Source organism: Meriones unguiculatus, chromosome 8 (genome assembly GCF_030254825.1).
Source record: "Meriones unguiculatus strain TT.TT164.6M chromosome 8, Bangor_MerUng_6.1, whole genome shotgun sequence".
NCBI classification, from domain to species: Eukaryota; Metazoa; Chordata; class Mammalia; order Rodentia; family Muridae; genus Meriones; species Meriones unguiculatus.
In genome coordinates, this window is record NC_083356.1 from 43,607,437 (window position 1) to 43,629,180 (window position 21,744).

A 21,744-nucleotide genomic window follows, 5' to 3' on the forward strand; every position below is an offset into this window, starting at 1 on the left:
GTAGTCAGTGAATTGTGCTTTCTAGAATGTAAACTGTGACTAAATCTTGGCTGGCTTCTATAATCTATCTATCTATCTATCTATCATCTATCTATCTATCATTTGTTCATGTATTATAGTTTAGGCAAATTTTTTCTTCTTCATTTGTAGGACAAGGATGATAATCAAATAGGAAGTGAACAGTGTGTGGAACACGTCTTGGTTTTCATGTATAATAATACAGTAACAACCCTGTCGGTGTCTTTCTTACTGTTTAGCTTTGTAACACATGGTCTAAGTGATCTTGAGAATAAACTATACAAGTGTAGAATTCATACTCATTATCTTGACAAAAATTTAAGAAAGGCTTTGTTTTATATTTGTTATTTCATATACCCTTGGTGTTAAGATTTACATATCCCAATTCAGTAAAATAGATGTGCTCATGAGTATACTTAAAAATGTGGGATAAAGGGATAATGATACTTGAAAAGGAAGAACCAAGTGCCAGTGACTTTATGCCATAGCAAAGGCTGGAAGAACACTGGTGAACAAAATTAATTTTTTACTAATTTTTTTATTTATTATAATTTATTCATTCTGTACCCCAGCTGTAAGCCTCTCCTTTGTCTACACCGAGTCTCACCCTCCCTCCCTCTTCCCTGCCTATGTCCTTTCCCTAGTCCCCTGATAGAGGGGGACCTCCTCCCCTTCTATCTAACCCTAGCTTATGAGGTCTCATCAAGGCTAGCTGCAACATCTTCCTCTGTGGCCTGGAAAGGCTGCAACTGCCCCTCCCCCCCAGGTGGAGGTGATCAAAGAGCCAGCCACTGAGTTCATGTCAGACAACCCTGTACCCCCTACTAGGGAACCTGCTTGGAAACTGAGCAGCCAATGGGCTTCCTTTAAACAGGGGGTCTAGGCACCTCACACCCATCAGAATGGCTAAGATAAAAACAAAAAACAAACAAACAAAAAAAACCTCAAGGGATACTGGATGCTGGAGAGAATGTGGAGAAAAGGGAACCCTCCTTTCCCTCCTTTATTGCTGGTGAGAATGTAACCTCATACAGCCACTTTGGAAATCAATCTGGTGCTTTCTTGGAAAATTAGGAATAGTGCTATCTCAAGATTCATCTATACCACTCCTAGGCATGTACTTAAAAGATGTCCTACTATTCAATAAGGACATTTGCTCAACGATGTTCATAGCAGCTTTATTTGTAATAACCAGAATCTGGAAAAAACCTAGATGCGCCTAGTGGAGGAATGGATACAGAAAGTGTAGTACATTTACACAATGGAATACTACTCAGCTATTAAAAACAAGGAAATCATGAAATTTGCAAGCAATTGGTGGGAACTAGAAAAGATCATCCTGAGTGAGGTATGCCAGAAGCAGAAAGACACATATGCTTTGTACTCAATTATAAGTAGATATTAGAAATATAATATAGAATAAACATACTAAAATCTATACTCCTAATGACACTAAACAACAAAGAGGACCCTAGGGAGATGCTTAATCCTCATTCAGAAGGGCAAACAGGATAGACAGTTAAAGTAGGAGAAGACAAGGAACAGGTCAGGAGCCTTCCACAGAGGCTGAAAGACTCTACCCACCAGGGTATGGAAGGAGATACTGAGACTCATAGCCAAACTTTGCGCATAATGCCAGAATCCTTATAGAAGAAGAGGGAGATAGAAAGGGACCTGGAAGGGACAGCAAAGCAACTTATTACTCTTTCATTTGAATTTATCACAAAATACTTGTCTCCATGCCGATTTGGTTTTGTCTTTGAGCCGAAAGCTCTCTTATCTTCTGCATGGTCATTGGCTTTTTTTTTTAGGTTATATATCACCATGCCAAACACTGGAGATGCCTAATTCCTGAACAGATTCCCAATCCTCAATACTTCTTCTGGCTGTTCTCTTTCAGAAATCAGATAAAGCTCTTGGGCATCTAGGACGTCAGTGTATCTGCTCTGCTTTGGATTTATTGGGAACCCAACAGTGTGAAAGTAACAAAGAAGCCCTGTGCTTAGCAGGGGCAAATTCCTCTTCTCACTTCTCTCTAAACCATCATGGCTTATGCAATATAGACGTATACAATGTTCATTCCAAATATGAAATAAATTGGAAAGGAGCTATCTTTCTCATACTAGTTTGTTACAGTTTCTTTTTCTTCTTTTTTTTTAGTTGTTATTTTCTTTTTTAAATTATTATCATATTTTACAATTTATTCAATTTGTATTCAGTCTGTGGTCCTCTCCCACCTCCTTCTCCCCCTAAGAACTTCCCGTAGTCCATTTATAGGAGATGACCTCCTCCCATTCTATTTGACTCTAGCCTATCAGGTCTCATTAGGACTGGTTGCATTGTCTTCTTCAGCTGCCTGACAAGGTTGCAATCCACAGGGGGAGGTGATCAGAGAGCCCGGGTTTTAGGTACTCTTCATGCATTATCATTGGTTGGGGTATCATTCTCTTCCAGACCCCCCAGACCTCAGTTTTGTTGACTCTGTTGCTCTCCTTCTGGAGCTCCTATCCTCTCCAGTTTTTCTATCTCTTCCTTCTTTCATTAAATTCCATGCATTCTGCCCGAAGTTTGGCTATGAGTTTCAGCATCTGCTTTGATACCTCAATCAGAAGACTCTTTCAGAGGCTGACTCTGGTAGGCTCCCACCCTATTCCCTGTGTTCTGCTTCCAATGTCTATCGCGTTTGCCCTTCTGAATGAGGACTGAGCAGCTAGGGACTTTCTTGTTGTTTATCTTTATTAGGACTACATATTTTAGTATGGGGTTGTTGGTGAAGCCATGACGACTTGATGTTTGTTCTTATGCCTGCCTGTAACCATCTGATGATCAGTAGTCTTTGTTGTTTGTTCCTGGAGCCTGTACAGCAGACTGGGTATGTCTGTCTCTGGAGTCTGGAGTATTCTGATGGAAGATGAGAGAGGTCCACAGGTTTGAGAGTGGGTGTTGGTGTTACAGATGCAGCTAAGGGAGGAAGATTACAGGTGCAAGTGTGCATGCGCAGAACTGTGCATGGAAGTCTGACTGTCTGGAAGGGTGAAGTATAAGGGAAGAGCACACAAGGAGGTTATAGTCCAGGCACCATTTGCAGGTACAGTTCCCTGAATGGCTCAGTGGCCCACAGGCCTGTGGTGGTATTATGTTCCAAGTGCTCAGATCTGTCTGGGCTGCACCATCTTGGTTCTAGGAATTGTTTGGCTGGACTCCACTGGGAGACCCACAGAACAAAGTCTACAATGTTGAGAACCCTGTCCTAGAGATCCCTGTGTTGCCCACAGTGGGGTTGTGGGTAGGAGGGATCCAATGTCTGGCTGCTCACTTAGAGGGAGACCAATCTGGAGCTCTGCATGCACTCTTTTGCAGAAGCACTCACAGGCGTATGCTCAGAGGGCCCACAGTTTTCTACTCTCAAATATGGGTCACCTGTTTGGCCATTAGAGTAAGGAGGCCCCATCCCTGGGTTATGCAACCCCCCCCCCCCACTGTTGGAGCTGCTCTCCTCAGCTGCTGCTCCCACAGGAGGCAGTGAAGGTGCAGCTGAAAGTACAGGGGGTCGATAGTTCGCCACTCTTTGACCCTAGAGACATCCAAGGGATCCTGGATGCAATCTGTCCCAGCTCACAGGTTTTCCCCTCTACCCTAGGAAGCCCCAAAAGTCGATGCTCTGGCTTCAGCCTCCCAATTACTCACCAGTTTTTGAGTTTGGGATCTTCTGCCCTTCAGAAAAGGTGTGCACTGGGTGCCGCCATCTTGGAGTCCCCTACAGTTTCTTTTAATAAGGGAGTGGATGCAAATAGAATATGACAAAATGAGATAGATAAATCATTTACCTTAGGATCTATAGAGCTTCTTGGTTCAGAGACAGTGCTTGGATTTATGATATAAGCTTCTTTGTGTGTTTATTTTCATTTGTATATACCACATATTTTCTATGCCATAGGCAAATTTTTCTTGATGCGTGTATCATTTCATAGACTCCAAAAGAAAATCGTTTAAAAATGTGGATCCTAAGTTCCTTCTTAATGCTTTGTATCACCTCTTATAATCAAACACAATTACAAAATAAACAACTGTTACGTGGGTGAAAGTCATTGATTTTGGGACTGGAAAGGGTGGGTGTTTGCATTGGTTCTTATTAGAAAAACTCATTTTAGGGGAAGGGGATGGAGGGAAGAAGGAGGTAGGGTGGGACTGGGGGGAGTTGAGTGAGGGGGCTACAACTGGAATATATAATGAATAAATTGTGAAGAAAAAAAAATAAAAAAACCCCTCATTTTGGCAAGTTGTCTACCCACATGAGTCTTTCTTTGTTCACTTTCTGTAAATGAGAATAATGGCCACTTGTGGTACTATTGGATGAAATTACAAAAGCGTTCTGTTGGTTTTTTATAAAATGCTGTGGACATGTTGTGTCATCATGGTTTCAAAATTTTATATCAAATGTTTGGCCAGAATATACAACCTTTGGCCCTCCAACAGTATGCATCTTTCCAAGTCCGGGATACATAAAGAGAGAGAAAAAAATAAGACTCATCTTTCATTACCCACTGACTGATGAATTTTGTATGGCTTTCTGGAAATTGTACAGCATTATATCCGGTGAAGCAATTATTTATTTCATAAATGGCTAGAACCCAAAACAAATGCCCTTATTGCCTTTTTGAGATAAATTTTCTAAAAGGCCATTGTTGATTCTCTGGGAGATATCTTTCTATTCATAAAGAGCAAAGAAAGAACTACAAGTTGGCTCCTGAATTCTACTGTTCCATACACCACATCAAAGAAGACTTATCTCTCTAAGAGAATAAACTCTATCCAGATTTAGAAGACCTGGCAATCCTAAGTGAAGGGAGAGAGAGCAATTTATATATCTCTAAAATCTGTCTTCCTTAAGCTTATCTTTCTGCCTTCATTAACCAGTTTTTTGAAACTCAACATTACTTTTCCTAAGGCATTGCTGGAAACAAAGATAACCCTGTAGAGGAAACAGTGATGTTAAGATACATGTGCCGATTTTACTCTCCAGCATGCGGTCTTACACCGGCATCTGACATGTTTCACAAATTCCACCCATATTTAACATGGTTTGTTCTTTAGAAAAGAGAACATTTAATTGTGTATTTAAGTTTGTCACTCTTTCTCCGATCTTTTGCCTGTGGTCTGTAAATGGCTTCTCAATATTTCTCCAATCTTTTGCCTGTGGTCTGTAAACAGTTTAATATTACAAAATTAGTTTTCTTCTTTATGTGTTCTCCTATACCCAGAATTCTGATGACACAATTGATTCCTGCATTTGGGAGTACTATGACATGGCCTCCTACAGTGTGTATATTTTTGAGATGAACAATGCCTTCACATGTATGTTACTTATCCCAAAGAAATTTTCTTATATACAAGAGATGGATTTTGTATGTATAAGAATACAAAGATAAAAGAATTTTATGGCAACAGTGAGAGGAAACAGAATTAGAATGTAGTAACTAAGCTACGGTCTTTATCGTATTATGTGAAAAGTTTTTGTCTAGTCTCATACTTTCTGTTGTGACCATTGAGAACACTACAGTGTTCTCAATTAACTAACAGATTTCACATTTTCTGATAGAAATGTGAAATTCACAGAACTTCAATGTCATGTTTTATCTATTATATATATATATATATATATATATATATATACACACACTCATATGTGTGTGTTAATCTGTCACTGAACTAGAGACACTTCATCTTTGATCATCTTTCTATATCTAGATCATTCAGTAAAATGTATTCTTCATTCACCCTAACAGCAGTAGACAGTAATAAAATAATTACACTCAATTACAGGAAAAAGAAAACTTCAAAACATAGAAGAAATAATGTTTTATTTGTTGCATTATGTACTATGCTTAGTAAACTCTCTAAAGAGCGATTGATGAGTATTCCAACATAGCATTAGCTCCTGATTTGAAGACATCAAGACAGTCTATATCAACAACATCATGTTTTAAATAAATCTGATGAGTAACCAAAATCCAATAAAATATCTACCTTTAATAGCTTATATTTTTTTCTTTATTCTATTTTATTCACAGCACTACACCAATATCTCAAAATAAACAGTTACCATTACAACAATGGATCACCTGAAAACTGTAGGGAGACACTGTTTATGGACTTTTTAGTATTTTTTTGGTGTGGGCATCTAATAATTTTCTCCATAGAATGAGTATGTGTGCCCTGTACTCTAAATCCCCATCAATAGGCTGTCTTACATTTTAAAAGAAGCACAGAAATATGGTTTTAGTCCTTTGTGGGGCAACAAAGTACTTAAAAGCTACAGTGTGTCTTGAAGAGTATGATCTAGAAGGTAGATAAAGGTACTCTGAGAATGTTCTAGAAAGTAATAGCAAGAACCTTGCAATGTTTAGAACAGAGATGCCTTCATTGGTAGGTGATAACTGTCCATTTGAACTATGGGTGCTAATGTGCTAGTAAAGACTAATCACCTCATCATGGACTGTTCAATGGCTATATGACCTAAGTGATTCATCATGACTTAGGACTAATCTACTACGTCCTTTTATTGAGTATGTTTAGTAGAAAAACCTTTGTGATGTAGAGTGCACTTGATACAGAATTTGAACATGTTTGATGTATTTCCCACACGACCACCTGACCTTAATCTGCTTTACCACTGATAGTCACTGATTCCTAATTAGGAAACAACAGGCCTCACAGTATTCCCCCGAGCATGATGCCAGTATTGCTCTTAGAGGATCAAAGTCATGCTTTAAATATAGGATCCTTTCTGTAAAATGTTTACGCGTTACTACATTGTCCCATGTAATGTTATCTCAGGCAAGAATATACTTTTATTAACAAGGAGGATCCATAGTGAGAGCCTGTGCCTCATTGTGCAGAAAAAAAGATTCTGAGGGAATAAAAGAAGAGTCTATTGGTGGTTAACATAAGACACAAGGAAATGTACCAAGCTCTTTGATCACTTTCCTTCAGACTGTGGTGACCCCAAAGTGTTGGCTAAGAACAAGAAGGATCCAGAATAAATGGAAGAGGAACACAGATAAATGCCAAGTGAAGTCTTAATGCCATCCTGGCACAGACAATGCAACCTTTTGCTAATCTCTCATCCCCTCAGGCCTCCAGGAGATGACAACAAAGTATAATATTGATTGTGGTTCCCTGTGTGATTGCAATGGGGGGGGGAGGGTTTCCAGGATTGAAAGTTAAATAATGCATTTGTTCACTCAGAAAAAAATGTATCTAATAAAAATATTCTCATACTGTAAAATAATGGCAGTTATTTTGAAGGATATTTGATGTGGTAACTGAATTAATCTACTTTACTCAGTATTTGCTATGTGGCTGCCTCATTTTTTCCGTGCTACTACTTGTCTCTCAGTTTCTTATGATGGCCTTTGTTCCTGCACTGTAAACTTAAGTGTGATGCTGAGATCTATTCACCTTCAAACTCTGGGGAAATGCTGTGGGAATGTGGCTCTGCATCACTAATTGGCCCCTGAGGGATCACAAGGCATACCTTGTAGCTTTAAAAGATTCCCACTTCCCTGGCCAATGTGATCTGGAGACTAGAAGGAGTCAGGCATCTGCTCAACCCTCCTTCTTTTTTGCTTCCATGGGTTTCTGTGAGGGGCAGTTTTGTGTGTGGATCTATTGGGTAAATTATTATGTTCGAGGAAGCATTTCTCCCAAGCAGTCTCATGTTTACTTTGCTATATATATAGTCAAGAATGGGGAAAATCCCATTACAAACACACACAGATCCACAGTGATTGGCCAGTAGAGTAACCAGTAACTCAGTGATTTGTATTAGGAAATCAGAGTTCTGATATCTGTTTATTATCCAGTAGCCTGGGCTGCACACAACCCTCCATAGATCAGGAGATTAAAGGACTTCTGCCACAACCCTTCCGTGGAAGCAGCATACAGCCAGCCATGTGGCTAGCTCTTCCAGAAAGCTCTCTCAATGCGTTTCTTTCCCCTATGCCAGTCCTAAACAGTTTCCTATTTTCCTTTTGACTGGTGATCTAATTCAGTGTTTATTTGCCTAAGGCTCCAGAAACACTCACACACACTCGTATGACATCAGATATAATGTCTTTATCGTACCTAATTAAGGAACTGGGTGTTGGTTTGTCACCTGAGCCCACCACAGAGATGTGTGAGGAAGAAGCTGACAGCCTGTGGGGCGGGGTGGACACTTATTATCTCCTGTTCAGCTTCCTTCCTCAATCTGTCTGGCCTCCCAAAGCAGAAAGTGTGTGCAGGTGACATCTCTTCTCCAAAGTGAGATCTTTATCACAAAGATGACACCAATTAGTTCCTCATAATGAGAATGAAATGCCACCATGTTCTAATATACCACAGTAATGACCCCACACTTTTGTCGTTGCTTGTCTAATCAGCTCAGTGGAAAACTGCCATGTGTGTCATCCGTCCTTTGATTTTATCATATATAATTTGCTAATTACTTCTCAAGGTACTTGGTAATCGGGGATGACTCATGACAGGCTAGGAAACTCATTATTTGAAAATTTTTCAGTCTTTGTTGATCAATAAAACAGTTTGCAAGTTTCCTATAGCTTCCAGCTTTAGTACTTAAAAAAAATATACAGAACTTTATTTACTGTGTCTCTTTTATGATTTTATGTACGTATATCTAAACTTGTGAATATACATACACCTCTTTTGTTGGAATTCTGAATTCTGCTTTCCCCACACAGTTTCTATCACTTCTCATTTTCTTCTTCTTTTTATTTGACAATAGATTCTTCTCTCATACAGTACCTCCCAACCACACTTTCCCCTCCCTGCAGTCCTAGCTACTTCGACCTCCCCTACCATCCAGATCCACTTTCCCTCAGGTTCCTCTTCAGAAAACATCAGATCTCCAAGAAACAATAATAGCCAAACAGGACAAGAAAGAAAGATATCAAGGATGGACAAGGCAACCAAATAGAAGAAAAAGAGTCTGAAGAGCAGGTAAAAGAGTTATAGATACGCCTGCTCTCACTCTTTGGAGTGCCACAAAATCAGCAAGCTAACAGCCATAGCATGTATGAAGCATGTGTGCAGAGGACCACGCAGTCCCTGTGCTTGCTGTCTCAGTCTCTGCGAACCCAGGTGAAACCTACTAAGTTGATTCAGTGGGACATATTCTAATGGTGTCCTTCATCCCCTGTGATTTCTGCAGTCTTGTCCTCCCCCCTTTCATGGGGTTCCCTGATCTCCAAGGAGACGAACCCAATGGAGTCCTCCAGTTTAGACCCCCTTTCTGCATAATGTCTGGTTGTGGGTCTTTGTGCCTGTTCCCATCTGCTGCTGGAGTCTTCTTAAATTTTGTGTATGATTCATTCAGTGTTCATAGTGAAAAATGTTTTCTCAGATCATAAGATATCTGTTACTAAAGCATCCCATAAGACCATTTGTTTAGTTTCAAAATCTTATCCTGGTTATGGACTCTGGTCTAGAACTCTGTCCCACTCTTGTGTATCCTGATGCTTTAAACTCTTACCTTAGTTCTCCGTTGTTATCTTCAAATTTCTCAACCCTAAGAACACAATTCTTCGAATTTCTTCTCTTGTGCATTTATGTCTCTTTTGTTTTGGGGTGGCATAGCTGTTCTCATGGATTAGACTATATAGCAAAGATAGCATAGAATTCTCAGTCCTTTAGTTTGGACTTACTCAAGGTTCAGTTTTCAGTTTATTTTATAGAAACCAGGGGCCTCTGTTTAGAATTTGCTGTTTCAGGGGTGCTGCTCTAGCCTCAGCACTCTTAGTAACATGCCTGATGCTGGCTGCTTAACAGCAGAGACTTGCAATGACTTGTCGCCTGCTGTCGGGCTCTTCTCCCCTTCCATTTGTAATACATTTTCATCTCTTAACAATAACTTCTGTGTTTTACTATTGAGTAACAATGGCCACTTGAGGTTTACGTCCATTTATTTTGGCAAGAAGAAATCTAAGAGATAAGCCTTTTACAGAGATGTGGGATTCAATCTGCATGCCTGTGAAAAACTTAATACATTACCTGTAAATATTTTAATAATGATAGTAATAGAATGAAAGCAAGGGCAGCTCAGTATGAGACAATGACAGTTTTTGTTCACAGAAAAGCAAATATGAAAAATCTGAATAAAGTCTGTGAACTTTTTATGAATGAATCTCTCTGTGTGCATAGGGTCTGGCTTGTGGTGTCATGCAAAGCTGCTATTCAGAAAGATTTACTTTAGTGATTCAATAAATTAAGGAACGAATGAATGAATGAATGAGCAAATGAATAAAAGAATGAAACTTTCAATCCATAAGTGTCAAAGGAAGCACTTTGTCCTAAGATTTGACCTGATTCTGAAAGCTGTCTACTATTCAGAAAATATATGTGCTGTATGTATGTATGTATGTGCCTGTATTATGTATATATGTATGTATATATATATATATGTATGTGCTTGTATTATGTATGTATGTATGTATATATGTATGTGCCATCTACTCCTTTTTGGTGTGTTTGTTTCTTTTTTTCTAGGGTTTTTAGGTGAGCTATTATGTGGCCTGAATGAGATGTCTCGATTTTCTCCTTGAAGGCACTTAGTCCTATGAACTTTCCTCTTAGCATTGCTTTCATTGTATCTCATAAGTTTGGGTATGTTGTGTCTTCATTTTCATTGAATTCTAGGAAGACTTTAATTTTTTTTCTTTATTTCTTCCCTGACCCAGCTGTCATTTAGTAGCAAGTTGTTCAGTTTCCATGTGTGTGTATGCTTTTTGCTTTTTCTGTTGTTGTTGATGTCCATGGTGATCAGATAGGATACAAGGGATTATTTCAATCTTCTTGTATCTGTTGAGGATCGCTTTGTAACAAACCATATGGTCTATTTTGGAGAAGGTTTCATAAGGAGACAATTGAAGGAGATCAACGGGATACAAATTGGAAAGGAAGAAGTCAAAGTATCACTATTTGCAGATGATACGATAGTATACCTGAGTGACCCCCAAAAATCTACCAGGGAACTCCTACAGCTAAAAAACACCTTCAGCAAAGTGGCTGGATGCAAAATTAACTCAAAAAAATAAGTAGCCCTCCTGTATACAAAAGATAAATAGGCTGAGAAAGAAATTAGGGAAACAATACCCTTTACAATAGCCACAAAATATATAACGTACCTTGGTGTGACCCTAACCAAGCAAGTCAAAGACTTGTATGAACAAAATTTCAAGTCTTTGAAGAAAGAATTAGAAGAAGATATCAGAAGATGGAAAGATCTCCAATGCTCAATGCTTGGCAGGATTAACATAGTAAAAATGGTCATCTTCCCAAAAGCAATCTACAGATTCAATGCAATTCCCATCAAATTACCAACACAATTCTTTAGCAGACCTTGAAAGAAAAATTCTCAACTTCATCTGGAATAACAAGAAACCCAGAATTACTAAAACAATTCTCTACAATAAAAGATCTGGAGGTATCTCCATCCCTGATCTCAAGCTGTACTATAGAGCAACAATACTAAAAACTGCTTGGTACTGGCATAGCAACAGAATGATGGATCAATGGAACTGAATAGAAGACCCAGAAAGAAACCCACACACTTATGGACACCTGATTTTTGACAAAGATGCCAAGACCATACAATGGAGAAAAGACAGCATCTTCAACAAATGGTGCTGGTCTAACTGGATGTCTACATGTAGAAAAATGCAAATAGATCCATAAATATCACCCTGCACAAAACTAAAGTCCAAGTGGATCAAAGACCTCAACATAAAACCAGACACATTAAATCAGTTAGAAGAAAAAGTGGGGAAGAGCTTTGAACTCATTGGCACAGGAGACAATTTCCTAAACAGAACACCAACAGCACAGGCTCTAAGAACAACAATCAATAAATGGGACCTCATGAAACTGAAAAGCTTCTGTAAAGCAAAAGACACCATCATCAAAACCAAACGACTGACTACAGATTGGGAAAAGATGTTCACCAACCCTATATCTGACAGAGGGCTAATATCCAGTATATATACAGAACTCAAGAAGTTAAAAAGCAACAAATCAAGCAATCCAATTTAAAAACAATAGGGTACGGAGCTAAACAGAGAATTCTCAATGGAAGAACATCTAATGGCAGAGAAACAATTAAAGAAATGTTCAATGTCCTTAGTCATCAGGGAAATGCAAATCAAAACAACCCTGAGATTTCACCTTACACCCATCAGAATGGCTAAGATGAATAACTCAAGTGATAATACATGCTGGAGAGGATGTGGAGAAAGGGAAACCCTCCTCCACTGCTGGTGGTAATGTAAACTTACACAACCACTTTGGAAATCAATCTGGCGCTTTCTCAGACAATTAGGAATAGTGCTTCCTCAAGATCCAGCTATATCACTGCTAGGCATATATCCAAAAGACGCTCAAGTATACAACAGGATATTTGCTCAAACATGTTTGTAGCGGCTTTATTTGTAATAGCCAGAAGCTGGAAACAGCTCAGATGCCTCTCACCTGAAGAATGGATACAGAAATTTTGGTACATCTACACAATGGAATATTACTCACCAATAAAAAAACAATAAAATCATGAAATTTGCAGGTAAATGGTAGGAACTGGAAAAAAATCATACTGAGTGAGGTATCCAGAAGCAGAAAGACACACAAGACACATATACTTACTCATAAGTGAATACTAGACATATAATATAGGATAAACATACTAAAATCTTTACACCTAAGGAAGCTAATCAGGAAGGAGGACTCTGGCTAAGATGTTCAATCCCCATTCATAATGGCAAAGAGTATGGACATCAGAGGAAGGAGAAAACAGGGAACAGGACAGGAGCCTACCACAGAGGGCCTTGAAAGGCTCCGCCTGCAGGGTATCAAGGCAGATGTTGAGACTCATAGCCAAACTTTGGACAGAGTACAGAGAGTCTTATGAAAGAAGTGGGAGATAGTAAGACCTGGAGAGGACAGGAGCTCCACAAGGACAGTGACAGATACTAAAAGTCTGGGCACAGGGCTATTTTCTAAAACTGATACTCCAGCCAAGGACCACTCATGGAGATGGCCTGAAACCCCTGCACAGAGGTAGCCTATGGCAGTTAAGTATCCAAGTGGGATCCATAGTAATGGGGACAGGGACTGTCTCTGACATGAACTGATTGGCCTGCTCTTTGATCTCCCCCCCCCCGAGGGGGGAGCAGCGTTACCAGGCCACAGAAGAAGACAATGTAACCACTCCTGTTGAGACCTGATAGACTATGATCAGAGGGAAGGGAAGGAGGACCTCTTCAGTGGACTGGGAGAGGGACAGGAGTAGGGGAGAGGGTGGGAGGGTGGAATTGGGAAGGGAGGAGGGAGGGAGGTATAGGGAGGATACAAAGTGAATAAACTGCAATTAATAAAAATTTTAAAAGAAAAAAAGCCATTCTGTAAACATTTATTTGTCAATGAACTATGGTCAATCTGTACTGACTAAAAACTATGCTTTTTGTTTACAGCCAGCAATAGGTGAGCACAGCTAGCCACGTTACAACCTGTGTGAGCTCAGGGACTAAAGTTTCCCCAGTCATCCCTGCGGAGGAGAACAAGGCACAGCAACTGAAACCCTGATTACAGCCTTGCAAGAAAACCTGAGGCAGCTGCGTGCAGGCTCCTTATCATGAAAACTGTAGGTTGTTAAATTTGTGTTGTCAATGTTTTAAGTTTGTATCTATTTGTTAGACAGAAATAAATAACTAGGACTATAATTTCACATTAAAGTAAATTCAATAATAATAAACTCCATGGAGATTATTTATAAATCTGTATTTGAGATGAATAATTAATAGCCTTTGTAACTTACTTGTGTTTTGACCTTGTGTAAAGTCTTGGCAACACTTAGTCACTTTATTGGAATATCCTTCAGCAAGAGATTCGAGTACCTTTATTTTCACTGCCAAAAGTCTTGTGTTCTGGATAATATTTCCAGGGGTGTGGCCTATCTGTCAACCTAACTGCCTTTTCCTTATTGTCATAGATCTCATGCCAAAAGGCAAGGTTCATAAATTCCCCTAAATGCTTTGATTAATTTTAATTACAACAAATGTATTGATGTGAAACTAAATACCATTTCTAACAGCCATCACACTGCCAAGAAATCAGCAAACCTAGAGGAAGTGGCTTTCAAGACCAAGCCCACAGGCACACGCCTTTGTCATCCAGCATCTGCTCAGGGTGCCTTTTCCTGTGTGAAAAGAATGCCTTATCCCGGGCATTCTTTCACTCTCCAGCTCTGTCTACTCTTGCCAGAATGGTATCACTTTAGCCTTTGGATGTTTCTCCCTAGCTGCGAAGTTCTTCTGAAATTGTTAGGAAGTTGAAAGAATTTAGTTGTGGCCCTAAGGCTGAGAATAATGCCAGTCAAAGAAACCACTCCATCCAAGTCTAGCTTTGCTATCTAATGAGTTTATAAGGGTTTCTGTCAGGCACTTGGAAGAGGTGAGGAGATGCTTGTAGGAACGTGGGAAATCATAACAATTACACCACCAAACTGCTCTCTCATCATAAAAGTACAAAGAGAGAAAAATAGAGGAAGGAAAAAGAAGAAACATCAATTCACAAGGCTTTTAGCTTGGGTCTAGTATGTTATCCAAGTGTTCATCATCCAAATATTTGGTCCCATGTAGTGTTACTATTTTGAAGGGGTAGAAATGTATGTATGTAAGGGCCAAGATGGAGAAAGAAGGTTACTGGGGAACTCTGACATTCAATGTCAATTTGCTCTCTCTCTCTCATTCTCCTCTCTCTCTCCTCCCCTCGCGATTTCCATTTCTCTCATGATGTAAGTAGCCTTCTTTCATCACACCCTTTCACCAAAATATAAAGCCATGATCCAGGCCCAGAGTGTGCAAAGACCAATGCCCCTGGACTGAATCTTCTGGAAGAATGTGGCAAAATAAACATTTCTCCTTTTAAGATGATTTTCTCAAATATTTTGTGAAAAGCAATGGAAACCTATGACTGAGGCTTTAGGGTCAGCTAACCTACACCCAAAATCAGTTGAATCACAATAGCATACTACTTAACTTTGTTTAATTCCCAGTATTTGTAAATTTAGTTTTTAATCAATCTGGAGTGATTATGCTTCTGTGAGCTTGTGACTAGCTTATTCTGATCACAGATGGTTATATATTTACTTATATAACCATAAATTACATTAATTTATTTCCAGTACATGGACTGATTAACCCCTTTCAGAAACTATTTGAGATAAGTAGAAAATAAGTATAGTTATAATATTTTGACCTATTTGCTACACCTTAACTACAACATATATATCACAGTGATCTTGTGTTTAAAAATTGTAGTCATCATTTTATAGATAAGCAAAAGAGGCCAAGGAAAATATATTAGGACTTCCAGGGGAGTGGGAAGCATTATACCCAGGCACATTTACCCCAAACACAGCATTTCCCCCATTAAGCATGTTGTTGTGTTTTCTGGGCATATTTAAATGATAATTAAAAATTCATCAAGGAATATGCCTATCTTGTTTTATTACATAAATACTAAGATGAGCACATATAGAAAGGAAGAAAGAGTGGTTGAGAGTAAGGAAGGAAAAAGGGGGAAAGTACAGGGTGATCCTTTCTTAGTTATCTTGATCTATTTAGTAATCACCCTTTCTCCAGTAAGGGGGAATGGGGAAGGAAGGAAGGAAGGAAGGAAGGAAGGAAGGAAGGAAGGAAGGAAGGAAGGAAGGAAGGAAGGAAGGAAAGATGGAGAAAAGGGAGGCAAGAAAGAAGTAAGGGAGTAATGGAGGAAGGACAGCAGGATGGAGGAAAGGAGGACAGAAGGAGGCAGGGAGAAAGTTCGGAAGGACAGAATTGTAGAGACCAGAAAATAATGATTCAGTGTTTCTTCTTCAGCAGACATAGATATGTAAACTGAGACAAAATTAGCTCCCATGTTTCAATGTTTTCCCACATAGGTTTCATGTTAGACTCTTTCGTTTATTTCTAAAGTGATCTTTGAGGAAAGGCTGAGGGAAGAAGGCTGGTGATTGTCTTTAATTATGTTCAAAGAAAGTTACAGGACGCTCAGCAGAGGTCATGCTTGCAGCTGGGAACCCTATAACAAATGCCATGCCATTATCTTGCCTTCTATATTATTGCACCAAAGCAAGGCCCAGAAAATGCCCAGGAGAGCTGTTGTTTGGCTAGTGCTGAGTGAGAAAAGGTAAAAAGAATCTCTAGGAAACATGTTGCCTATTATTCCTCATAAGGAGAACTGCCAGAGTGTACACTGAGCAGGCCCCTAGCTCATATGGGTACACAAGGCATCCCACATCAGCATGTCATTTGCAATCTTGAACCACAGAAAGAGATGGAAGCCTTGGAAGGTAGAACTTGTTTCCTCATACTTCAGTGTCCAGAAAGGACAAATAACAACCACACTGTTTGCTCTCCCCAACCCCATAGGCATTCAAAGGAAACCCATTGACTGCATTTCATTGTTTAAAAGCGTGCCCTCATCGGCAGGCAGCAAGACTCCATTCACGGCTAATGTGATCCAGGCATGTTTCAGATTTAACATGGAGACAGCCTCACTGAAGGAGATGACAAGGAGCAAAATCCTAATGACTTAAAATTCATGGCACCTTTTTTTTGGGGGGGGCTCCAGTGGTACCTCCCAGAAAGAATAGGCTGGTTTACATTTTCTCAGAAGAAAAATGATTCCACTTCTATCAAAATGGCCCACCTAAGAGCTTGCCTGTACATGGGTCCCTATCCAAGCTAAATTTGCTTCAGCTCTCCATCTGTTGAGATGCTGTGGAGGGGTCAAGGCACACACTGCAGAGAGGAAATCCTGATATTTTCTTTTAGTGCTGAAAGTAGACTAGATGAAGAATAAAGTGTGGGCAGGAAAGCCTGCCTGATGGGACACTCTCCTGGAGTTTCCCAAGCCAAACTGAACTTAGACCACAATGGCTGTACCACATCTATTTGACATCCATAAAGGCATTTCTCTTTATCTCCCTTCTCTCTTTTCACCTTGATTCCAGATATGATTCTCAGATAGATAAATTACTTCAGTCAAACACTCCATCTCAAGATTCATATTTTGTGTATCAGGCAGAATTCAGGAGGACTTTCTCATTCACACACTTTGGAGAGTTTCCTAAGTTAATGCTTCCCCACTCAATAAATAGAACACCTGAGGATGTTGTCTGTGATTTCTCATATCACAGTCCTCATATGGCTTCCAAACCAGTCACAGAATTTTTTTAGGTTCACTTTAAAAGCTTTATTTCAACCCAAAATTTTCACTTAGAAAAATATAGAAGAATGGATACAGAAATTGTGGCACATTTACACAATGGAATACTACTCACCTATTAAAAATAAGGAAATCATGAAATTTCTGGGCAAATGGATGGAACTAGAAAAGATCATCCTGAGTGAGGTAACCCAGAAGCAGAGAGACACGCATGGTATATAGTCACTTATAGTGGATATTAGTCATATTATATAGGATAAACACACCAAAACCTACAGACTAAAGAAGCTAAACAACAAGAAAGACCCCAAAGAAGATGCTTAATTCTTGTTCAGAAGGGAAAACAGGGCAGATACCAGAAATAATAGAAGAGAGAAAAACAGGACTGGAACCTACCACAGATGTCTCTAAAAGATTCCAAACAACAGGGGGTCGAAGCAGTTGTAGAGACTGTCAGCCAGTCTTTGGACAGAGTGCAGGGAGTCTTATGGAAGAAGGGGGATATAAAAGAACCCAAAGGGGACAGGAGCCCCCAAAGAAAACCAACAAAGAGAAAAAAATCAGGCCCCGGGGGGACTGCAGAGACTGAGGCATCACCAAAGACCTTATATAGAGAGGATCTAGACCCCCTGCTCAGAGGTAGCCCATGCATATGTAGACATATATATCTATACATACATTTATATATAGCTGTAGCTATAGGTTTTATGCTTATTTTCATTTGTACATTGTACATTTTACAAAATGTATTTTTTTGCAAATAATATTTCTTTTTTTTTAATTTAATTTTTCTTTTTAGTTACAGTTTGTTAACTCTGTGTCCCCGCTGTATCCTGCTCCCTCATTCCCTCCCCAACCCCACATTCCCTCCCTGGGCTCCTCCCAGCCCCTTTCCAAGTCCACTGATAGGGAAGGACCTCCTCACCTTTCATTTGACCCTGTTTTATCAGGTATCTTCAGGGCTGGCTGTAGAGTCCTCCTCTGTGACCTAACAGGACTGCTCCTCCCCTGGGGAGGGGGGAGTCAAGGCGCCTGACCTTGAGATCCTGTTAGAAATAGTCCTTGTTCCCAACACTTTGGAAAACTACTTGGTTACGAAGCTACCACGGGCCACATCCGAGCAGCAGTTCTAGGTTATATCCATAGATGGTCCTTGGTTGAGTGTCAGTCTCAGAAAAGACCCTATGCCCGGATATATTTCATCCTTGTAGAGCTCCTATCCTTTCCATATCATACTAACTCCCCTTTTTTCATATGATTCCCTGCACTCTGCCAAGGGTTTGGTTATGAGTCTTAGTGTCTGCTTTGAAACACTGCTAGGTAGAGTCTTTGAGATGCCTTTTGCAATAGATTCCTGTCGTACCTTCAATGCACATCCCATTTGTCTTTCTAAATGAGGATTGATCATCTTCGCCCCTGTCCACTTTCTTGATTATCTTCTTTAGGTGTATAGATTTCATTATGTTTATCATATCTTGTAGGTCTATATAAGCGAGTATATACCATGTTTGTCTTTCTCCTTCTGGGATACTTCACTCAGAATGATCTTTTCTAGATCCCACCACTTGCCTACAAATTTCATGATTTCCTTATTTTTGATTGCTGAGTAGTATTCCATTGTGTAAAAATACCACAATTTCTGTATCCATTACTACGTTGATGGACATCTGGGTTGTTTCCAAGTTCTGGCTATTACAAATAAAGCTGCTACAAACATTGTTGAACAAATGTCCTTGTTGTGTACTTGAGCAAATTTTGGGTATATACCTAGCAGTGGTATAGCTGGGTCTTGAGGTAGCACTACTCCTAATTGTCTGAGAAAGCACCAGATTGACTTCCAAAGTGGTTGTACCAGTTTACATTCCCACCAGCAATGGAGGAGGGTTCCATTTCTCCACATCCTCTCCAGCATGTGTTATCACTGGAGTTTTTCATCTTGGCCATTCTCATGGGTGTAAGGTGAAATCTCAGGGTCATTTTGATTTGCATTTCCCTAATGGCTAATGAGGTTGAGCATTTCTTTAAGTGTTTCTCTGCCATTCAATGCTCTTCTTTCGAGAATTCTCTGTTTAGCTCCGTTCCTCATTTTTTAATGGGATTACTTGGTTTGTTGCTTTTCAGCTTCTTTAGTTCTTTATATATACTGGATATTAGCCCTCTGTCAGATAAAGGGTTGGTGAAGATTCTTTCCCAATCTGTAGGCTGTCATTTTGTTTTGATGACAGTGTCTTTTGCTTTACAGAAGCTTTTCAGTTTCATGAGGTCCCATTTATTGATTGTTGCTCTTAGAGCCTGTGCTGTTGGTGTTCTGTTCAGGAAGTTGTCTCCTGTGCCAATGACTTCTAGGCTGTTCCCCATTTTTTTTCCAACTGATATAGAGTATCTGGTTTTAGGTTGAGGTCCTTGATCCACTTTGACTTTAGTTTTGAGCAGAGTTATAAATATGGATCTATTTGCATTTTTCTGCATGTAGACATCCAGTTGGTCCAGCACCATTTGTTGAAGATGCTGTCTTTTTTCCAATGATTGGATTTGGCTTCTTTGTGAAATATTGAGTATTCATAGGTGTGTGGGTTTATTTCTGGGTCTTCTATGCCGTTCCATTGATCCTCCTTTCTGTTTCTATGCCAATACCATGCAGTTTTTATTACTATTGCCCTGTAGTACAGCTTGAGATCAGGGATGGAGATACCTCCAGATGATCTGTTGTTGTACAGGATCGTTTTGGAGATTCTGGGTTTTTTGTTTCTCCATATAAAGCTGAGAATCTTTTTTTCGAGGTCTGTAAAGAATTGAGTTGGTATTTTGATGGGAATTGCATTGAATCTGTAGATTGCTTTTGGCAGTATGGTCATTTTCACAATGTTAATCCTACTAATCCATGAGCACGGGAGATCTTTCCATCTTCTGATATCTTCTTTGATTTCTTTCTTTAGAGACTTGAATATTTTCTCAAACAGGTCTTTCACTTGCTTGGTTAGAGTCACACCAAGGTACTGTATGTTATTTGTGGCTATTGTGAAGGGTGTTGTTTCCCTAATTTTTTCTCAGCCTTTTTGTCTTTGGTATACAGGAGGGCTTTAGATTTTTTTGTTGTTGTTGGTGATTTTGTATCCTGCCATTTATGAAGGTGTTTATCAGCTGAAGGAGTTCTCTGGTTGAATTTTTTGGGTTGCTCATGTATACTATCATATCATCTGCAAATAGTGACACTTTGACCTCTTCCTTTCCGATTTAGTTGTCTTATTGCTCTGGCTAGAACTTCAAGTACTATGTTGAAGAGATATGGAGACAATGGGCAGCCTTGTCTTGTCCCTGATTTCAGTGGGATTGATTTAAGTTTCTCTCCATTGAGTTTGATGTTAGCTATAGGCTTGCTGTATATTGCCTTTACTATCTTTGGGTATGTGCCTTGTATCCCTGATCTCTCCAAGATTTTAAATATGAATGGATGTTGGACTTTGTCAAATGCTTTTTCAGCATCTAAGGAGATGATCATGTGGTTTTTCTCCTTCAGTTTGTTTATGTGGTGGATTATATTGATGGATTTCCATATGTTGAACCACCCTTGCATGCCTGGGATGAAGCCTACTTGGTCATGGTGGATGATACCTTTGATGTGTTCTTGGATTCGGTTTGCAAGTATTTTATTGAGTATTTTTGCATCAATATTCGTAAGAGAGATAGGTCTGAAGTTCTCTTTTTTTGTTGGGTCTTTGTGTGGTTTGGGTATCAGGGTAACTGTCGCTTCATAGAATGAGCTTGGTAGTGTTCCTTCTGTTTCTATTTTGTGAAATAGCTTGAGGAGAATTGGTATTAGCACTTCTTTGAAGGTCTGGTAGAATTCTGCGCTGAAACCATCGGGCCCAGGGCTTTTTTGGAGGAGAGACTGTTAATGACTGCTTCAATTTCCTTGGGGGATATAGGGTTATTCAGTCTTTCTACCTGATCATGACTTAATGTTGGAAGATGGAATCTATCAAGAAAATTGTCCATTTCATTTAGATTTTCAAATTTTGTGGTGTATAGGCTTTTGTAGTATGACCTAATAATTGTTTGGATTTCCTCTGTGTCTGTAGTTATGTCCCCATTTTCATTTCTGATTTTGCTGATTTGGATAGTTTCTCTCTGCTTTTTAGTTAGTTTGGCTAAGGGTTTGTCTATCTTGTTGATTTTCTCAAAGAACCAGCTTTTTGTTTCATTGATTCTTTGGATAGCTTTATTTGTTTCTAATTGATTGATTGCAGCCCTTAATTTGATTATTTCCAGCTGTCTGCTCCTCTTGGGTGTATCTGCTTCTTTTTTTATTCCTAGGTTTTTCAGTTGGGCCATTAAGTTGTTTGTATGTGATGTTACGAATTTCTTCTTGCAGGCACTTAGTGCTATAAATTTTCCTCTGAGCACTGCTTTCAATGTGTCCCATAAATTTGAGTATGTTGTGCCTTCATT